The 15,515-nt window shown below is 48.3% G+C and overlaps 4 non-coding genes across 4 annotated transcripts; 2 read left to right on the forward strand and 2 right to left on the reverse strand.

Annotated features, from left to right (window-relative positions):
- Window positions 1-584: 584 nt before the first annotated feature.
- On the forward strand, window positions 585-656 carry trnah-gug (transfer RNA histidin (anticodon GUG)). The gene has a single exon. It is a non-coding gene; the product is annotated as a tRNA-His (tRNA).
- Window positions 657-13,608: 12,952 nt separating this feature from the next.
- Window positions 13,609-13,690, reverse strand: trnal-aag (transfer RNA leucine (anticodon AAG)). Its single transcript has one exon. It is a non-coding gene; the product is annotated as a tRNA-Leu (tRNA).
- Window positions 13,691-13,822: 132 nt separating this feature from the next.
- Window positions 13,823-13,893, forward strand: trnag-gcc (transfer RNA glycine (anticodon GCC)). The gene has a single exon. It is a non-coding gene; the product is annotated as a tRNA-Gly (tRNA).
- A 1,130-nt stretch (window positions 13,894-15,023) lies between these two features.
- trnal-aag (transfer RNA leucine (anticodon AAG)) lies at window positions 15,024-15,105 on the reverse strand. The gene has a single exon. It is a non-coding gene; the product is annotated as a tRNA-Leu (tRNA).
- Window positions 15,106-15,515: the final 410 nt, after the last annotated feature.

A 15,515-nucleotide genomic window follows, 5' to 3' on the forward strand; every position in this document is an offset into this window, starting at 1 on the left:
GGGCTTGTCCCTTTAGGGGTCGCCACAGCGCGTCATCCTTTTCCATGTAAGCCTATCTCCTGCATCCTCCTCTCGAACATCAACTGCCCTCATGTCTTCCCTCACGACATCCATCAACCTTCTCTTTGGTCTTCCTCTCGCTCTCTTGCCTGGCAGCTCCATCCTCATCATCCTTCTACCAATATACTATTTCTCCTCTGGACGTGTCCAAACCATCAGAGTTTGCTCTCTCTAACTTTGTCTCCAAAACATCGAACCTCGGCTGTCCCTCTGATGAGTTCATCATTTATAATCTAAAAAAATATGACAAAGTGGAGAGTGACATGAGTGGCACATTTCATCACCACACAAGATGTGATCATGAAAGCGGTTGAAATGGTAATCTGTATTAAATGTTGATTAATATTCTTATCAATACAGTAAAATGTTGAGATGTTTCACTTGATCGACAGTTTAATACCTATCATGCCCTTCACATTAATTCACTGTCGTCCTGGCTCAGCATCATGCAGGGTTTCCTTTCAGCCTTGGTACAGCCAACAGTTTTAGACAGACAACTTTCGTGCCAGGTTCTACCTACCCAAGCCGTGATCGTATAGTGGTTAGTACTCTGCGTTGTGGCCGCAGCAACCCCGGTTCAAATCCGGGTCACGGCAGAAATGAGCCCCTGCGATGACTTTTTTTAGTGCTGCCGTTTGGTTTGTGGGACAGTAAAAATCATCCACAGGGGCTTGCAGAGGGCCCAATACTTTTGTGGGGCTAGTGGCGCAATGGATAATGCGTCTGACTATGGATCAGAAGATTCTAGGTTCAACTCCTGGCAAGCTCGTGTGCAGTTTTGCATGTGGTATTAAACCCAATTCAGAATGCTGTATTTGTTACGTTCACCTGAAATGTCTGCGTCACGCTAACTCATGCAACACTGTCAACGCAAACCATGTGGAGGAAACTAATTTCGGCCGCTTGTATCCTGGATCTTGTTCTTTCGGTCACGACCCACAGCTCGTGACCATAGGTGAGGGTAGGAACGTAGATCGACCAGTAAATCAAGAGCTTCGGCTTAGCGCCTTCTTTTGTCACGTTCGTGGTTAGGGCGAAGGCGCGGAACGCAAGGCAAGAACATGGAGGACCCAAGTGCAGGGAAGCAGAGAGGCAAGGCAGGAGTGCGGGAGTCTCAAAAAATATTATTTAATCTTCAAAAATGGCAAACAAGGATATTGGATAAAGCAAAACTAAACAAAGTCCCACAACAGATAACAACAAAACCAAAGTAACAAAGACACACTTGAATATCTAAAACTGGAAACAAACTATGACCTGTGAGTAAGACGTGGAACATGGTGAATAACTAGGACAAGTGGGGGGCACAGATGAAAAGGACAGAAAAGACTTAACGATAGGGCTTACTGGAGGAGGGTAGGTATGGTTGGCAGGCTGAGGACGGTGGGAGGCAGTTTGGTGGTGTCCAGGGTGACACCATGTTCTTCCCGCTGGGTCCTGTTCTGGTCACTGTGCCAGATGATCCTGTTCTTTCAAAAACTGACTCCAGCCGATAGAAATTATGACATAGGTGATCGTGAACTGCTGGCGGTCAAGGTGGCTTTGGTGGAGTGGAGGCACTGGCTAGAGGGGGCACAGACTTCGTTTTTAGTATGGACAGATCACAAGAACCTTGAGTATATTAAATCTGCTAAAAGATTAAATGCGAGGCAGGCTAGATGGGCTCTGTTCTTCACTAGATTTAATTTCATGTTATCCTACCGACCTGGTTCTAAGAATGGTAAACCAGATGCTTTATTACGTATTTTCTGTGAAGAGAATTCATTGTCCGACCCTAAGACTATTTTGCCCAAGTCATGTTTCATTTCTGCTTTTGTTTGGGACGTTGAAACTGCGGTTAAAGAGGCTCTGAAGAACACTCTTAGCCTTGAAGATTGCCCTTAAAACAGGCTTTATGTGGTTCCGATCTTAAGGGGAAGAGTCATCCACTGGGCTCACACTAACCATCCCGTATGTCACTCAGGCATTGCCAAAACGCAATCTGTGGTCGAACAGCGCTTTTGGTGGCCTAATGTTAGGAGGGATGTTATCGATTACGTCAATGCTTGTCAGGTATGTGCTGCTAAAAGGCCCTCTCGTCAACGTCCTTCTGGGGAGTTGCGACCCCTGCCAATACCACAACGCCCTTGGTCAGACATTTCCGTAGACTTTGTGACAGGATTACCGGCCTCTAAAGGTAATACCACCATTCTCACAGATTTTAAAATAGAATTTTTTTAGAATCATCTTTTATTGTCGTGAACATGCATGCATGCATGCATGCACACGAAATTTGTTCTCTGCATTTAACCCATCACAGTGAACACATACACATGTTAGTGGAACACACTGGAGCAGGGGGAAGCTGAAGCGCCCAGGGAGCATTTCGGGGTATCAGTGTCTTGCTCAAGGACACCACAGCCGTGAATCAGGGGGATGTTGGCAGATAGTCCAGTCGGGGTCTTGAACCTAGGTCCCCCACGGTGGCAGGTAAGGATCTTAACTATTGGGCCACAGCTGCCCAATTCTCTAAGATGGCACACTTCATTGCACTTCCGAAACTCCCCTCAGCTAAAGTGCCGAGTTGATGATTAACCAGGTATTCAAGTTTCATGGTTTTCCCAAGAATGTGGTATCTGATAGGGGCCCCCAATTCATTTCACGATTTTGGAAGGAGTTTTGCAGTGTAATGGGTGCTACTGTCAGTCTGTCATCTGGGTTTCATCCTGAAACCAACGGACAAACCGAGAGGCTGAACCAGGACCTGGAGACTGGGCTCCGATGTCTCGCTTCACAGGAGCCACAATCCTGGTCTCAGAAGCTGGTTTGGGTCGAGTTCTCTCACAATTCCCTCCCCTCTGCATCCACTGGTCTATCGCCTTTTCACGTTGTGCATGGTTACCAACCATCTCTATTTCCTGCCACAGCCCCAGAGTCCACAGTTCCAGTGGCATTGACATTGGTGAGACGCTGCAGGAGGACCTGGGAGCGAGCCCGCCAGATGCTGCTGCGCCAGGGACGGTCCTACAAGACCCCAGCTGACTGTAGGAGGACATCGGCCCCGAACTACAAAGTGTGTAAGCGAGTTTGGCTCTCCACCAAGCATATTCCACTCCGGGTGGAGTCCCGGAAGCTCGCTCCCAGGTTCATTGGGCCCTTCCCCATCACAAAGATAATCAACCCTAAGTCGATGCGGGTCCACCCTACTTTTCACGTCAGCCTGCTCAAGCCCGCCCGGGAGTCCCCTCTGGTCCCGCCTTCCAGGCCCCCTCCTCACCCCCGGTTTGTGGATGGAGGCCCTGTCTTCTCTATGAGGCGGCTGTTGTCGTCTCGTCGGAGGGAGAGGGGGTTTCAATATCTGGTGGACTAGGAGGGCTACGGGTCTGAGGAACGTTCGTGGGTGCCGTCTGCGTTTATCGTGGATGACTCGCTTATTCGGGACTTCCATGTTGCGCATCCAGGGGTTCCGGGGCCGTCTGGGGCCGGCAGTTAAGGATGGGTACTGTCATGGGTGTGTGTTCCGGTTTTTGTCTTCCCCCTGTTTCACACACACCTGCTCCTGAGAGCATCTTCACCACCTGTGCCTCGTTCACCCGAATTACCCATTGCATTTAACCTCGTGTCTCATTCTTTTTCGTCGCCAGTTCGTTGTACCTTGTCGTCACGTTCCAGCATTCCTTCTTCCCATGTCAAAGATTCACAGTAAGACTAGACCCTGTTCCGATTATCGACCTCGCCTTTGTGCCTCATGTTTTTGGATACTGTAGCCTTTTTTGGATTGCCTGCCTGTGTACCGACCTCTGCCTGTATATTAAACCTCTTTTTTTTAAACTATCCATTTTTTTTGGAGTCGTGCATTTTTGGGTCCTATGGTTTGTTCCGTTCATGACATCTTTACCACAACGGATCGATACAAAGTCCGCATCACTGCAGAGGCTGCACCGATCCGCCTGTCGAGCTCAAGTTCCATTCTTCCCTCACTCGTGAACAAGACCCCAAGATACTTGAACTTCTCCACTTGGGGAAGGATCTCATCCCCGACCCGGAGAGAGGACGCCACCCTTTTCCGACTGAGGACCATGGTCTCAGATTTGGAGGTGCTGATTCTCATCCCAGCCGCTTCACACTCAGCTGCGAACCGCTCCAGTGAGAGTTGGAGATCACGGCTTGATGAAGCCAACAGAACCACATCATCTGCAAAAAGCAGAGATGCAATACTGAGGCCACCAAACCGGACCCCCTCTACGGGTCCGCTGCACTGAGAAATTCTGTCCATAAAAGTTATGAACAGAATCAGTGACAAAGGGCAGCCTTGGCGGAGTCCAACCCTCACCGGAAACGAGTCCGACTTACTGCCGGATATGCGGACCAAACTCTGACTTTGGTCATAGAGGTACCGAACAGCCCGTATCAGGGCCAGGGAAGAATGGAACGGGAGATCGACAGGTGGATCTGTGCAGCGTCTGCAGTGATGCGGACTTTGTATCGATCCATTGTGGTAAAGCAGGAGCTAAGCCGAAAGGCGAAGCTCTCGATTTACGGGTCGATCTACGTTCCTACCCTCACCTATGGTCACGAGCTGTGGGTCGTGACCGAAAGAACAAGATTCCTGATACAAGCGGCCGTAATGAGTTTCCTCCACAGGGTATCCGGGCTCTCCCTTAGAGATAGGGTGAGATAGAGTAGAGCCGCTGCTCCTCCACATCGAGAGGAGCCAGATGAAGTGGCTGGGGCATCTGATTCGGATGCCTCGCGGACGCCTCCCTGGTGAGGTTTTGGGAGTATGGGGTACTGAACCCCCTGATACGGGCTGTTCGGTCCCTGAGATGTTCCGGGCATGTCCCACCGGGAGGAGACCCAGGGGACGACCAAGGGCACCCTGGAGAGAGTACATCCTTCGGCTGGCCTGGCAACGAGCTGGATGAAGTGGCTGGGGAGAAGAAAGTCTGGGCGTCCCTGCTAAAGCTACTGCCCCCGCGACCTGACCTCGGATAAGCGGTAGAAAATGGATGGATGGCTGGATGGATGGTGTGCATTTATCATAACTTAGCATTTGTAAATATTCAATTGTGCTGTGCATTGTTGATGGTGCATTTGTAGATCAGCGCATTTATTTTTGAGACAAACGGAACGCAGTTTTCAAGATACACACACACACACGCACACACACACACACACACACACACAAAAGTTGAGAATCTTCACACGCAGCCTTTTGATCCTGATTCTCACTTCACTGGAAGAACTATTCACGGTGTCCGAGCAGGGGAGAAGGTTTTTATCAAAGCTGTTTTTCAAGGCAAATTAATTTTAAAAATAATAATAACAATAACCAGTCCTTGCTCATACTAAGATTTGAACAAGGAACCTTTCACACATGAGGTGCACATGCACACCACTAAGTTATGGTAAAATTCACTGCAGAACATCACCAGCACACCACGTACAACAGCTGCCTGACAAGCAAGAAAAGCTGTTTCCACCCGGTATCGAACCAGGGACCTTTCGCGTGTTAGGCGAACGTGATACCTTGTCACAACGGGCATTGTAAATAATTGGCAATAACAATTATGTTTTACTTTTCAAATAGCTTGAAGCATGCACACTTATTTCTTATTTGGAAATCTATGCAAGTGAGAGTGAGAACAGGTGGTAACGCACACATTAATAAGTGTGTTTTAATAAGTTTAAATGTACTTACAGCATGTGAGATGTGAAAACCTTTATTTTAACTACAACCCCAACGTTGTGTTAAACAGATAAAAACAGAATACAATAATTTGCAAATCATGTTCAACCTATATTTAATTGAATACTCTACAAAGACAAGATATTTAATGTTCAAACTGATCAAGTTTATTGTTTTTCGCAAATAATCATTTACTTTGAATTTTATACAACACATTCCAAAAAAGCTGGGACAGGGTCATGTTTACCACTGTGTTACATCACCTTTTCTTTTAACAACATTCAATAAACGTTTGGGAACTGAGGCTTTGTAGGGGGAATTCTTTCCCATTCTTGCTTGATTTACAGCTTCAGCTGTTCAACAGTCTGGGGTCTCCTTTGTCATATTTTCCGCTTCATAATGCGCCACACATTTTCAATGGGAGACAGGTCTGGACTACAGGCAGGCCAGTCTAGTACCCGCACTCTTTTACTACAAAGCCACGCTGTTGTAACACGTGCAGAATGTGGTTTGGCATTGTCTTGCTGAAATAAGCAGGGTCGTCCATGAAAAAGATGTTGCTTGGATGGCAGCATATGTTTCTCCAAAACCTCTATGTACCTTTCAGCATTAATGGTGCCTTCACAGATGTGTAAGTTACCCATGCCATTGGCACTAACACAGCCCCATACCATCACAGATGCTGGCTTTTGAACTTTGCGTCCATGACAGTCCGGATGGTTCTTTTCCTCTGGCGTCCATAATTTCCAAAAACAATTTCAAATGTGGACTCGTCGGACCACAGAACACTTTTCCACTTTGGATCAGTCCATCTTAGATGAGCTCGGGCCCAGAGAAGCCGGCGGCGTTTCTGGGTGTTGTTGATAAATGGCTTTTGCTTTGCATAGTAGTTTTAAGTTGCACTTACGGATGTAGCGCCGAACTGTATTTACTGACATTGTTTTTTTTTTAAGTGTTCTTGAGCCCATGTGGTGATATCCTTTACACATTGATGTTGGTTTTTGATGCAGTACCGCCTGAGGGATCGGGCATTCAATGTTGGTTTTCGGCATTGCCGCTTACATGCAGTGATTACTCCAGATTCTTTGAACCTTTTGATGATATTATGGACCGTAGATGATGAAATTCCTAAATTCCTTGCAATTGTACATTGAGGAACATTGTCCTTAAACTGTTCGACTATTTTCTCATGGACTTGTTCACAAAGAGGGGAACCTCGCCCCATCTTTGCTTGTGAACGACTGAGCAAATCAGGGACGCTCCTTTTATACCCAATCATCAGAATCAGAATCAGAATCATCTTTATTTGCCAATTATGTCCAAAAACACACAAGGAATTTGTCTCCGGTAGTTGGAGCTGTTCTAGTACGACAAAAGACAGTCAATTTACAGAACACTTTGGAGACAGAAAGACATTGACAAAAAAAAATTCACTGAGCAGTAAAGGGTTGCTTGTTATCTGGTAATGCAGGTACTCTTTTTTTTTTTGACAATTGTGCAAAAAGATGCACAATTGCACTAGCACTTAGAGCAGTTCGAATGACTAATATTGCAATAGTCCGGTGTAATGACCATTGTGCAAAGGGCGCCGAGACTTCAAGGAGTGTATGCGGTTTAAAGTGACGAGTAGTGCGATAATCTGGGACAATGTTGGTTGTGCAAATGTTGCAGATACTCCTCAATCAGTGTGCAAATGGAGCAGATGCTACTCTGGCATGAGTGGCCAGTATATGCATATAGTGCAGCATGGCGAGACAACTACAGTGAGTGCACGAGTAATACATATTTGGCCCCACAGAAATGTGACAACGAATTCAAGTCAAAAAATTGCCAGCTTGTTGTAAAGGAATTATAGGTTAGCTGTTTAAGAAGTTGATTGCAAGAGGGAAGAAGCTGTTGGAATGTCTACTAGTTCCAGTTTGCATTGATCGGTAGCGCCTACCTGAGGGAAGGAGCTGGAAAAGATCTGGCCCGGAGGACACGATCTGGCCCGGAGGACACGGCGTCCATAGTTTCCAAAAACAATTTGAAATGTGGACTCGTCGGACCACAGAACACTTTTCCACTTTGCATTAGTCCATCTTAGATGAGCTCGGGCCCAGAGAAGCCGGCGGCGTTTCTGGGTGTTGATGATAAATGGCTTTTCCAAAAACAATTTGAAATGTGGACTCGTCGGACCACAGAACAATTTGAAATGTGACCGGGGTGCGGAGGGTCCGAGAGGATTTTGCACGCCCTTGTCTTAGTTCTGGCGGGTAGGGGGGGTACCGACAATCCTTTCAGCAGTTTTGATTGTCCATTGCAGTCGGAGTTTGTCCTTTTTTTTAGCAGCACCAAACCAGGTTGTGATGGAAGAACACAGGACTGATTCGATGACCGCTGTGTAGAACTGTCTCAGCAGCTCCGGTGGCAGGCCATGCTTTTTCAGAAGCCGCAGGAAGTACATCCTCTGCTGGGCCTTTTTGAGGACGGAGTTGATGTTGGTCGTCCACTTCAGGTCCTGAGAGACTGTAATTCCCAGTAACTTGAAGGTCTCCACGGTTGACACAAGGCAGCTGGACAACGTGAGGGGCAGCTGTGGCGAAGGATGCCTCCTGAAGTCCACGATCATCTCTACAGTCTTGAGCATGTTCAGCTACAGGTTGTGTCGGCCGCACCACAGCTCCAGCCGCTCCGCTTCCTGTCGATATGCAGACTCGTCACCGTCCTTGATGAGGCCGATCACAGTGGTGTCATCTGCAAACTTCAGGAGTTTGACAGTCGTGTTCGCTGAGGTGCAGTTGTTTGTGTAGAAAGAGAAGAGCAGCGGAGAGAGGACACAACCTTGGGGCGCCCCAGTGCTGATGCTGCATGTGGATGAGGTGGCCTCCCCCAGCCTGACCTGCTGTGTCCTGCCCGTCAGAAAGGTGTAAATCCACTGGCAGATGGTAGGTGAGACGCTGAGGTGGAGAAGCTTGGATGAAAGGAGTTCAGGGATGATGGTGTTGAACACTGAGCTGAAGTCCACGAACAGGATCCTCGCGTAGGTCCCTGCACTGTCGAGGTGTTCTAGGATGAAGTGCAGTCCCATGTTGACTGCATCATCCGCAGACCTGTTCGCTTGGTAGGCAAACTGCAGGGGGTCCAGCAGGGGACCTGTGACACTCTTGAGGTGGTCCAGCACGAGACGTTCAAAGGACTTCGTGACCACAGATGTCAAAGCGACAGGCCTGTAGTCATTCAGACCCGAGATTGCAGGTTTCTTGGGGACTGGAATGATGGTGGAGCGTTTGAAACAGGATGGAACTTCGCACATTTCCAGAGATCTATTGAAGATCTGAGTGAAGACTGGAGCGCGCAGACTTTGAGGCAGGATGGGGACACATGGTCCGGGCCTGCCACTTTGTTAATCTTTTGTTTGTTTGAAGATGCGTCTCACATCCTGTTCATGGATGGTTAACGCAGAAGTCAGAGGTGTGATTGTGGTCACTGGTGCGGCCAGGTGGGTGTGTGGTGTGAAACTGTCCTTTTCAAATCTGCAGTAGAAGGTATTTAAGTCGTTGGCTAGTGTGCTATTGTTCTCAGCTTGGGGGGATCGTCGCTTGTAATTAGTCAGCGATTGGAATGCATGCCAGACTGATTTAGAGTCGTTTGCGCAAAACTGATTTTCCAACTTTGCTGCATAGATCCTCTTTGCAATGTTAATTTCTTTAGTCAGCTGGTTTCTTGCTCGATTATACAGGGCCCTGTCCCCGCTCTGATATCCGTCCTCCTTAGCTTGGCGAAGCTGCTTAAGTTTAGCAGTGAACCACGGCTTGTTGTTGTTGAATGTGCGAAATGATTTTGTTGGTACACAAACCTCTTCACAGAAACTGATATAGGATGTGACAGTGTCTGTATATTCATCCAGGCTGCCAGCTGAATTTTCAAAGACACTCCAGTCTGTGCAGTCTAAACAGCTTTGAAGTTCCATCTTTGCTTCATTGGTCCACTTTTTCACTGTTTTCACTGTAGGCTTCGCGCATTTAAATTCTTGCCTGTACCTCGGTATTCAGTGAATTAAGCAGTGATCAGACGAGCCCAGGGCTGCACGAGGTATAGCACGGTATGCGTTTTTTACCATAGTGTAGCAGTGGTCTAAAGTATTTTTGTCCCTGGTAGGACAGTCGATGTGCTGCTTGTATTTAGGGAGTTCGTGGTTGAGTTTAGCTTTGTTAAAGTCCCTGAGAATAATGAGGGGTGAGTCTGGGTTTTTTTTTTCCATTTCGTTCAGAATCATCTTTATTTGCCAAGTATGTCCAAAACACACAAGGAATTTGTCTCCGGTAGTTGGAGCCGCTCTAGTACAACAGACAGTCAATTTACAGAACACTTTGGAGACATAAAGACATTGACAAAAAACAACAACAAACAACAATTGTGCAAAAAGATGCAGAGTCCTCAGTTCGAATGGCTAATATCGCAATAGTCCGGTGCAATGACCATTGTGCAAAGGGCACTGAGACTTCAAGGAGTGTATGCGGTTTAAAGTGACGAGTACTGCGATAATCTGGGACAATGGTTGTGCAAATGTTACAGATACTCCTCAATCAGTGTGCAAATGGAGCAGATGCTACTCTGGCATGAGTGGCCACTATATGCAAATAGTGCAGCACGGCGAGACAACTACAGTGAGTGCACGAGTAATACATAATACAGAAATGTGACAACGAACTCAAGTCAAAAAATTGCCAGCTTGTTGTAATGGAATTGTAAGTTAGCTGTTCAAGAAGTTGATTGCAAGAGGGAAGAAGCTGTTGGAATGTCTACTAGTTCTAGTTTGCATTGATCGGTAGCGCCTACCTGAGGGAAGGAGCTGGAAGAGCTGGTGACCAGGGTGGGGAGGGTCCGAGAGGATTTTGCACGCCCTTGTCTTAGTTCTGGCAGCGTGCAAGTCCTCAAGGGTGGGTAGGGGGGTACCGACAATCCTTTCAGCAGTTTTGATTGTCCGTTGCAGTCGGAGTTTGTCCTTTTTTGTAGCAGCACCAAACCAGACTGTGATGGAAGAACACAGGACTGATTCGATGACCGCTGTGTAGAACTGTCTCAGCAGCTCCGGTGGCAGGCCATGCTTTCTCAGAAGCCGCAGGAAGTACATCCTCTGCTGGGCCTTTTTGAGGACGGAGTTGATGTTGGTCGCCCACTTCAGGTCCTGGGAGATTGTAATTCCCAGGAACTTGAAGGTCTCGACGGTTGACACAAGGCAGCTGGACAGCGTGAGGGGCAGCTGTGGCGAAGGATGCCTCCTGAAGTCCACGATCATCTCTACAGTCTTGAGCGTGTTCAGCTCCAGGTTGTGTCGGCCGCACCACAGCTCCAGCCGCTCCGCTTCCTGTCGATATGCAGACCCGTCACCGTCCTTGATGAGGCCGATGACAGTGGTGTCATCTGCAAACTTCAGGAGTTTGACAGTCGGGTTCGCTGAGGTGCAGTCGTTCGTGTAGAGAGAGAAGAGCAGCGGAGAGAGGACACAACCTTGGGGCGCCCCAGTGCTGATGCTGCGTGTGGATGAGGTGGCCTCCCCCAGCCTGACCTGCTGTGTCCTGCCCGTCAGAAAGCTGTAAATCCACTGGTAGATGGCAGGTGAGACGCTGAGCTGGAGAAGCTTGGATGAAAGGAGTTCAGGGATGATGGTGTTGAACGCTGAGCTGAAGTCCACGAACAGGATCCTCGCGTAGGTCCCTGCACTGTCGAGGAGTTCTAGGATGAAGTGCAGTCCCATGTTGACTGCATCATCCGCAGATCTGTTCGCTTGGTAGGCAAACTGCAGGGGGTCCAGCAGGGGACCTGTGACACTCTTGAGGTGGTCCAGCACAAGACGTTCAAAGGACTTCATGACCACAGATGTCAAAGCGACAGGCCTGTAGTCATTCAGACCCAAGATTGCAGGTTTCTTGGGGACTGGGATGATGGTGGAGCGTTTGAAGCAGGATCGAACTTCGCACATTTCCAGTGATCTGTTGAAGATCTGAGTGAAGACTGGCGCGAGCTGGTCCGCGCAGACTTTGAGGCAGGATGGAGACACGTGGTCCGGGCCTGCCGCTTTGTTAATCTTTTGTTGTTTGAAGATGCGTCTCACATCCTGTTCATGGATGGTTAACGCAGAAGTCAGAGGTGTGATTGTGGTCGCGGGTGCGGCCGGGTTGGTGTGTGGTGTGAAACTGTCCTTTTCAAATCTGCAGTAGAAGGTATTCAAGTCGTTGGCTAGTGTGCTATTGTTCTCAGCTTGGGGGGATCGTCGCTTGTAATTAGTCAGCGACTGGAATGCATGCCAGACTGATTTAGAGTCGTTTGCGCTAAACTGTTTTTCCAACTTTGCTGTATAGCTCCTCTTTGCAATGTTAATTTCTTTGGTCAGCTGGTTTCTAGCTCGATTATACAGGGCCCTGTCCCCGCTCTGATATGCGTCCTCCTTAGCTTGGCGAAGCTGCTTAAGTTTAGCAGTGAACCACGGCTTATTGTTGTTGAATGTGCGAAATGATTTTGTTGGAACACAGACCTCTTCACAGAAACTGATATAGGATGTGACAGTGTCCGTATATTCATCCAGGCTGCCAGCTGAATTTTCAAAGACACTCCAGTCTGTGCAGTCTAAGCAGCTTTGAAGTTCCATCTTGGCTTCATTTGTCCACGTTTTGACTGTTTTCACTGTAGGCTTCGCACATTTAAGTTCTTGCCTGTACGTCGCTATTAAGTGAATTAAGCAGTGATCAGACGAGCCCAAGGCTGCACGAGGTATAGCACGGTATGCGTTTTTTACCGTGGTGTAGCAGTGGTCTAAAGTATTATTTTCCCTGGTAGGACAGTCGATGTGCTGCTTGTATTTAGGGAGTTCGTGGTTGAGTTTAGCTTTGTTAAAGTCCCCGAGAATAATGAGGGGTGAGTCGGGGTGTTTTTTTTCAATTTCGTTGACTTGATCGGCGAGCGTTAGCAATGCGGCGTTCGTGTTAGCTTGAGGCGGAATATAGACGCCAGCGAGAATGAATGATGCGAACTCACGTGGGGAGTAGAATGGTTTACAGTTTACGAATAGCGACTCCAAATGTGGGCTGCAGTTTGTGCTGAGCACCGTGACGTCCGTACACCATTTTTCGTTGACATAGAGGCATATCCCGCCGTCCTTTGTTTTCCCCGATGATTCCATGTCGCGGTCCGCTCGATGAATGTGGAAACCGGGAAGCATAACAGCGCCATCGGGTACAGCGTTGCAAAGCCAGGTCTCCGTGAAGCACATGGCCGCGGAACGTCCGAAGTCTTTACTGGTCTTTAACAGAAGATGAAGCTCGTCCATTTTGTTGGGTAGGGAGCGTACATTCGCGAGGTGGATCGACGGGAACGCCAATCTGTGTCCTCTCTTGCGGAGTTTCACCTGAATGCCTGCTCGCTTCCCTCTGTGGCGACGCTTCCATCTCCATGCGCCGAAAACCGAGGACGCCGCTCCGGTGAGTAACTCGGGGAAAAAACTGAGCGGATATTCGAAAGTTGGTGACAGAAAGTCCGGAGTAGACTCCTTGATGGTTAGCAGGTCTCCCCTTGTGTAAGTGAGTCGTGTAAGGTCTCCAAAGACGGACGAAAAACACAAAAAACACAAAAACAAAGACAATACTAGAGAGCGCGTTACCGAGGCGACCACACTGGTAGGCGCCATCTTGATTATTGACAGTCTGTGACGAGCACATTATTCCTATAGTAAGCACGACTCGCGCTTAGATCGGGAGGGGAGGAGGCTTTCGCCTTTATCACGCCCTTCCGAGTCACATTGTCACTCGCCATGTGAGCACTGAATTCCCCCTCAGCAGAGGCGCACTCACAAAAAGGAAATGAATGACAGAATGGACACATTGTCTTTATACACTAGACACTGTCAGGAGTGGGATTTGAACCCACGCCTCCATAGAGACTGCAACCTTAATGCAGCGCCTTGGACCGCTCGGCCATCCTGACAGTAGTACGTTGTGTTGTTTAGAAGGAACAAAGGGTCCGGATCTTTATTCACCCCAGGCGGTCTGCTCATCCGGTGGGCGACCCGTTCGAGAGCATTGGAATGTAGTCAAAGTGCAAGAGACCCCATACCAAGCATTGGTGGTTCAGTGGTAGAATTCTCGCCTGCCACGCTGGAGGCCCGGGTCCGATTCCCGGCCAGTGCAGCTTGACTGTTTTGTGTATATTCAGCTCTATTTGAGGTAAATGAGTACAAACTCCTTCTGCTTGCAAAACACACATTTTCCCCTCCCGGTTCTGGACGACCGAGGACAGGAACCAAGTGTTTGTTGTTCACATCTTGTCAGAAGTGGGTCATATGCGTAGACTTTGCGAACTTAGTTCACCAACTTGGCGCGCTGGGCCATCCTCACAAATATTCCTTGTGTTGTTTCGTGGCAGTGTACGGCAGAAACAATGATAACACCCTCGTTGTACCAATTTTTGTTGGACAAGAAAGCCAAGGAGAGGAAACAGACAGTTTTTGTCAGTCTAATCACACAAGAAGCAGAATGTCAACCCGCATACCCGTAGATATTGCAACCTGAATGGAGTTGCTTGGACGGCTCAGCCACTCCGACAGACTTCGATTGTGTTGTTTTTCATTGCATCATAGTTTTCTGATGTTTATATGCATGCCAGTGCCTCTGACTTACTGACTCAATACTCATCTGAAATGTACGAATCCATGTCAAGAGCAGGAGAATGAAGACAAAGTCAGTTGACAGAACATGGGTCACTCATACTTAATGTCCCCTGCTTCCCCCGGGACATGGACAAAGTTTTGCCGGAGGTGGGAGTTGAAGCTCCTTCTGACTGGGGACTCTGCCAGACATTACCAGCACACCCTAACAATACGTAATTCTCTTTCATGTCGAACTGACATCTGCCCCCAACATCGAAGCAAACACACCACCCAGTGGGAATCAGATTGCAGCTCCGCCCCTCTTTTCACCCCAGTGTCCAAGAAATGCGGCAGCATGTCCGATGACACGACCACAAAGTCGATCATCGAACTGCGACCTTTGGTTGTCCTGTTGTCGAGTGCTCATCTGGAAACCCTTATGTGTGAAGATGGTGGTCATTATTGACAGTCTGTGACGAGCACATTATTCCTATAAGTAAGCACGACTCGCGCTTATATCGGAGAGGGGTGAGGAGGCTTTCGCCTTTATCACGCCCTTCTGAGTCACATTGTCACTCGCCATGTGAGCACTGAATTCCCCCTCAGCAGAGGCGCACTCACAAAAAGTAAATGAATGACAGAATGGACACATTGTCTTTATACACTTGACACTGTCAGGAGTGGGATTTGAACCCACGCCTCCATAGAGACTGCAACCTTAATGCAGCGCCTTGGACCGCTCGGCCATCCTGACAGTAGTACGGTGTGTTGTTTAGAAGGAACAAAGGGTCCGGATCTTTATTCACCCCAGGCGGTCTGCTCATCCGGTGGGCGACCCGTTCGAGAGCATTGGAATGTAGTCAAAGTGCAAGAGCCCCCATACCAAGCATTGGTGGTTCAGTGGTAGAAATCTCGCCTGCCACGCTGGAGGCCTGGGTCCGATTCCTAGGCTAGTGCAGCTTGACTGTTTTGTGTATATTCAGCTCTATTTGAGGTAAATGAGTACAAACTCCTTCTGCTTGCAAAACACACATTTTCCCCTACCTGTACTGGACGACCGGGGACAGGAACCAAGTGTTTGTTGGTCACATCTTGTCAGAAGGGGGTCACATGCGTAGACTTTGCGAACTTAGTTCACCAACTTGGCGCGCTGGGCCATCCTCA

Source organism: Phyllopteryx taeniolatus, unplaced genomic scaffold, assembly GCF_024500385.1.
Source record: "Phyllopteryx taeniolatus isolate TA_2022b unplaced genomic scaffold, UOR_Ptae_1.2 contig_33, whole genome shotgun sequence".
Lineage (NCBI taxonomy): Eukaryota > Metazoa > Chordata > Actinopteri > Syngnathiformes > Syngnathidae > Phyllopteryx > Phyllopteryx taeniolatus.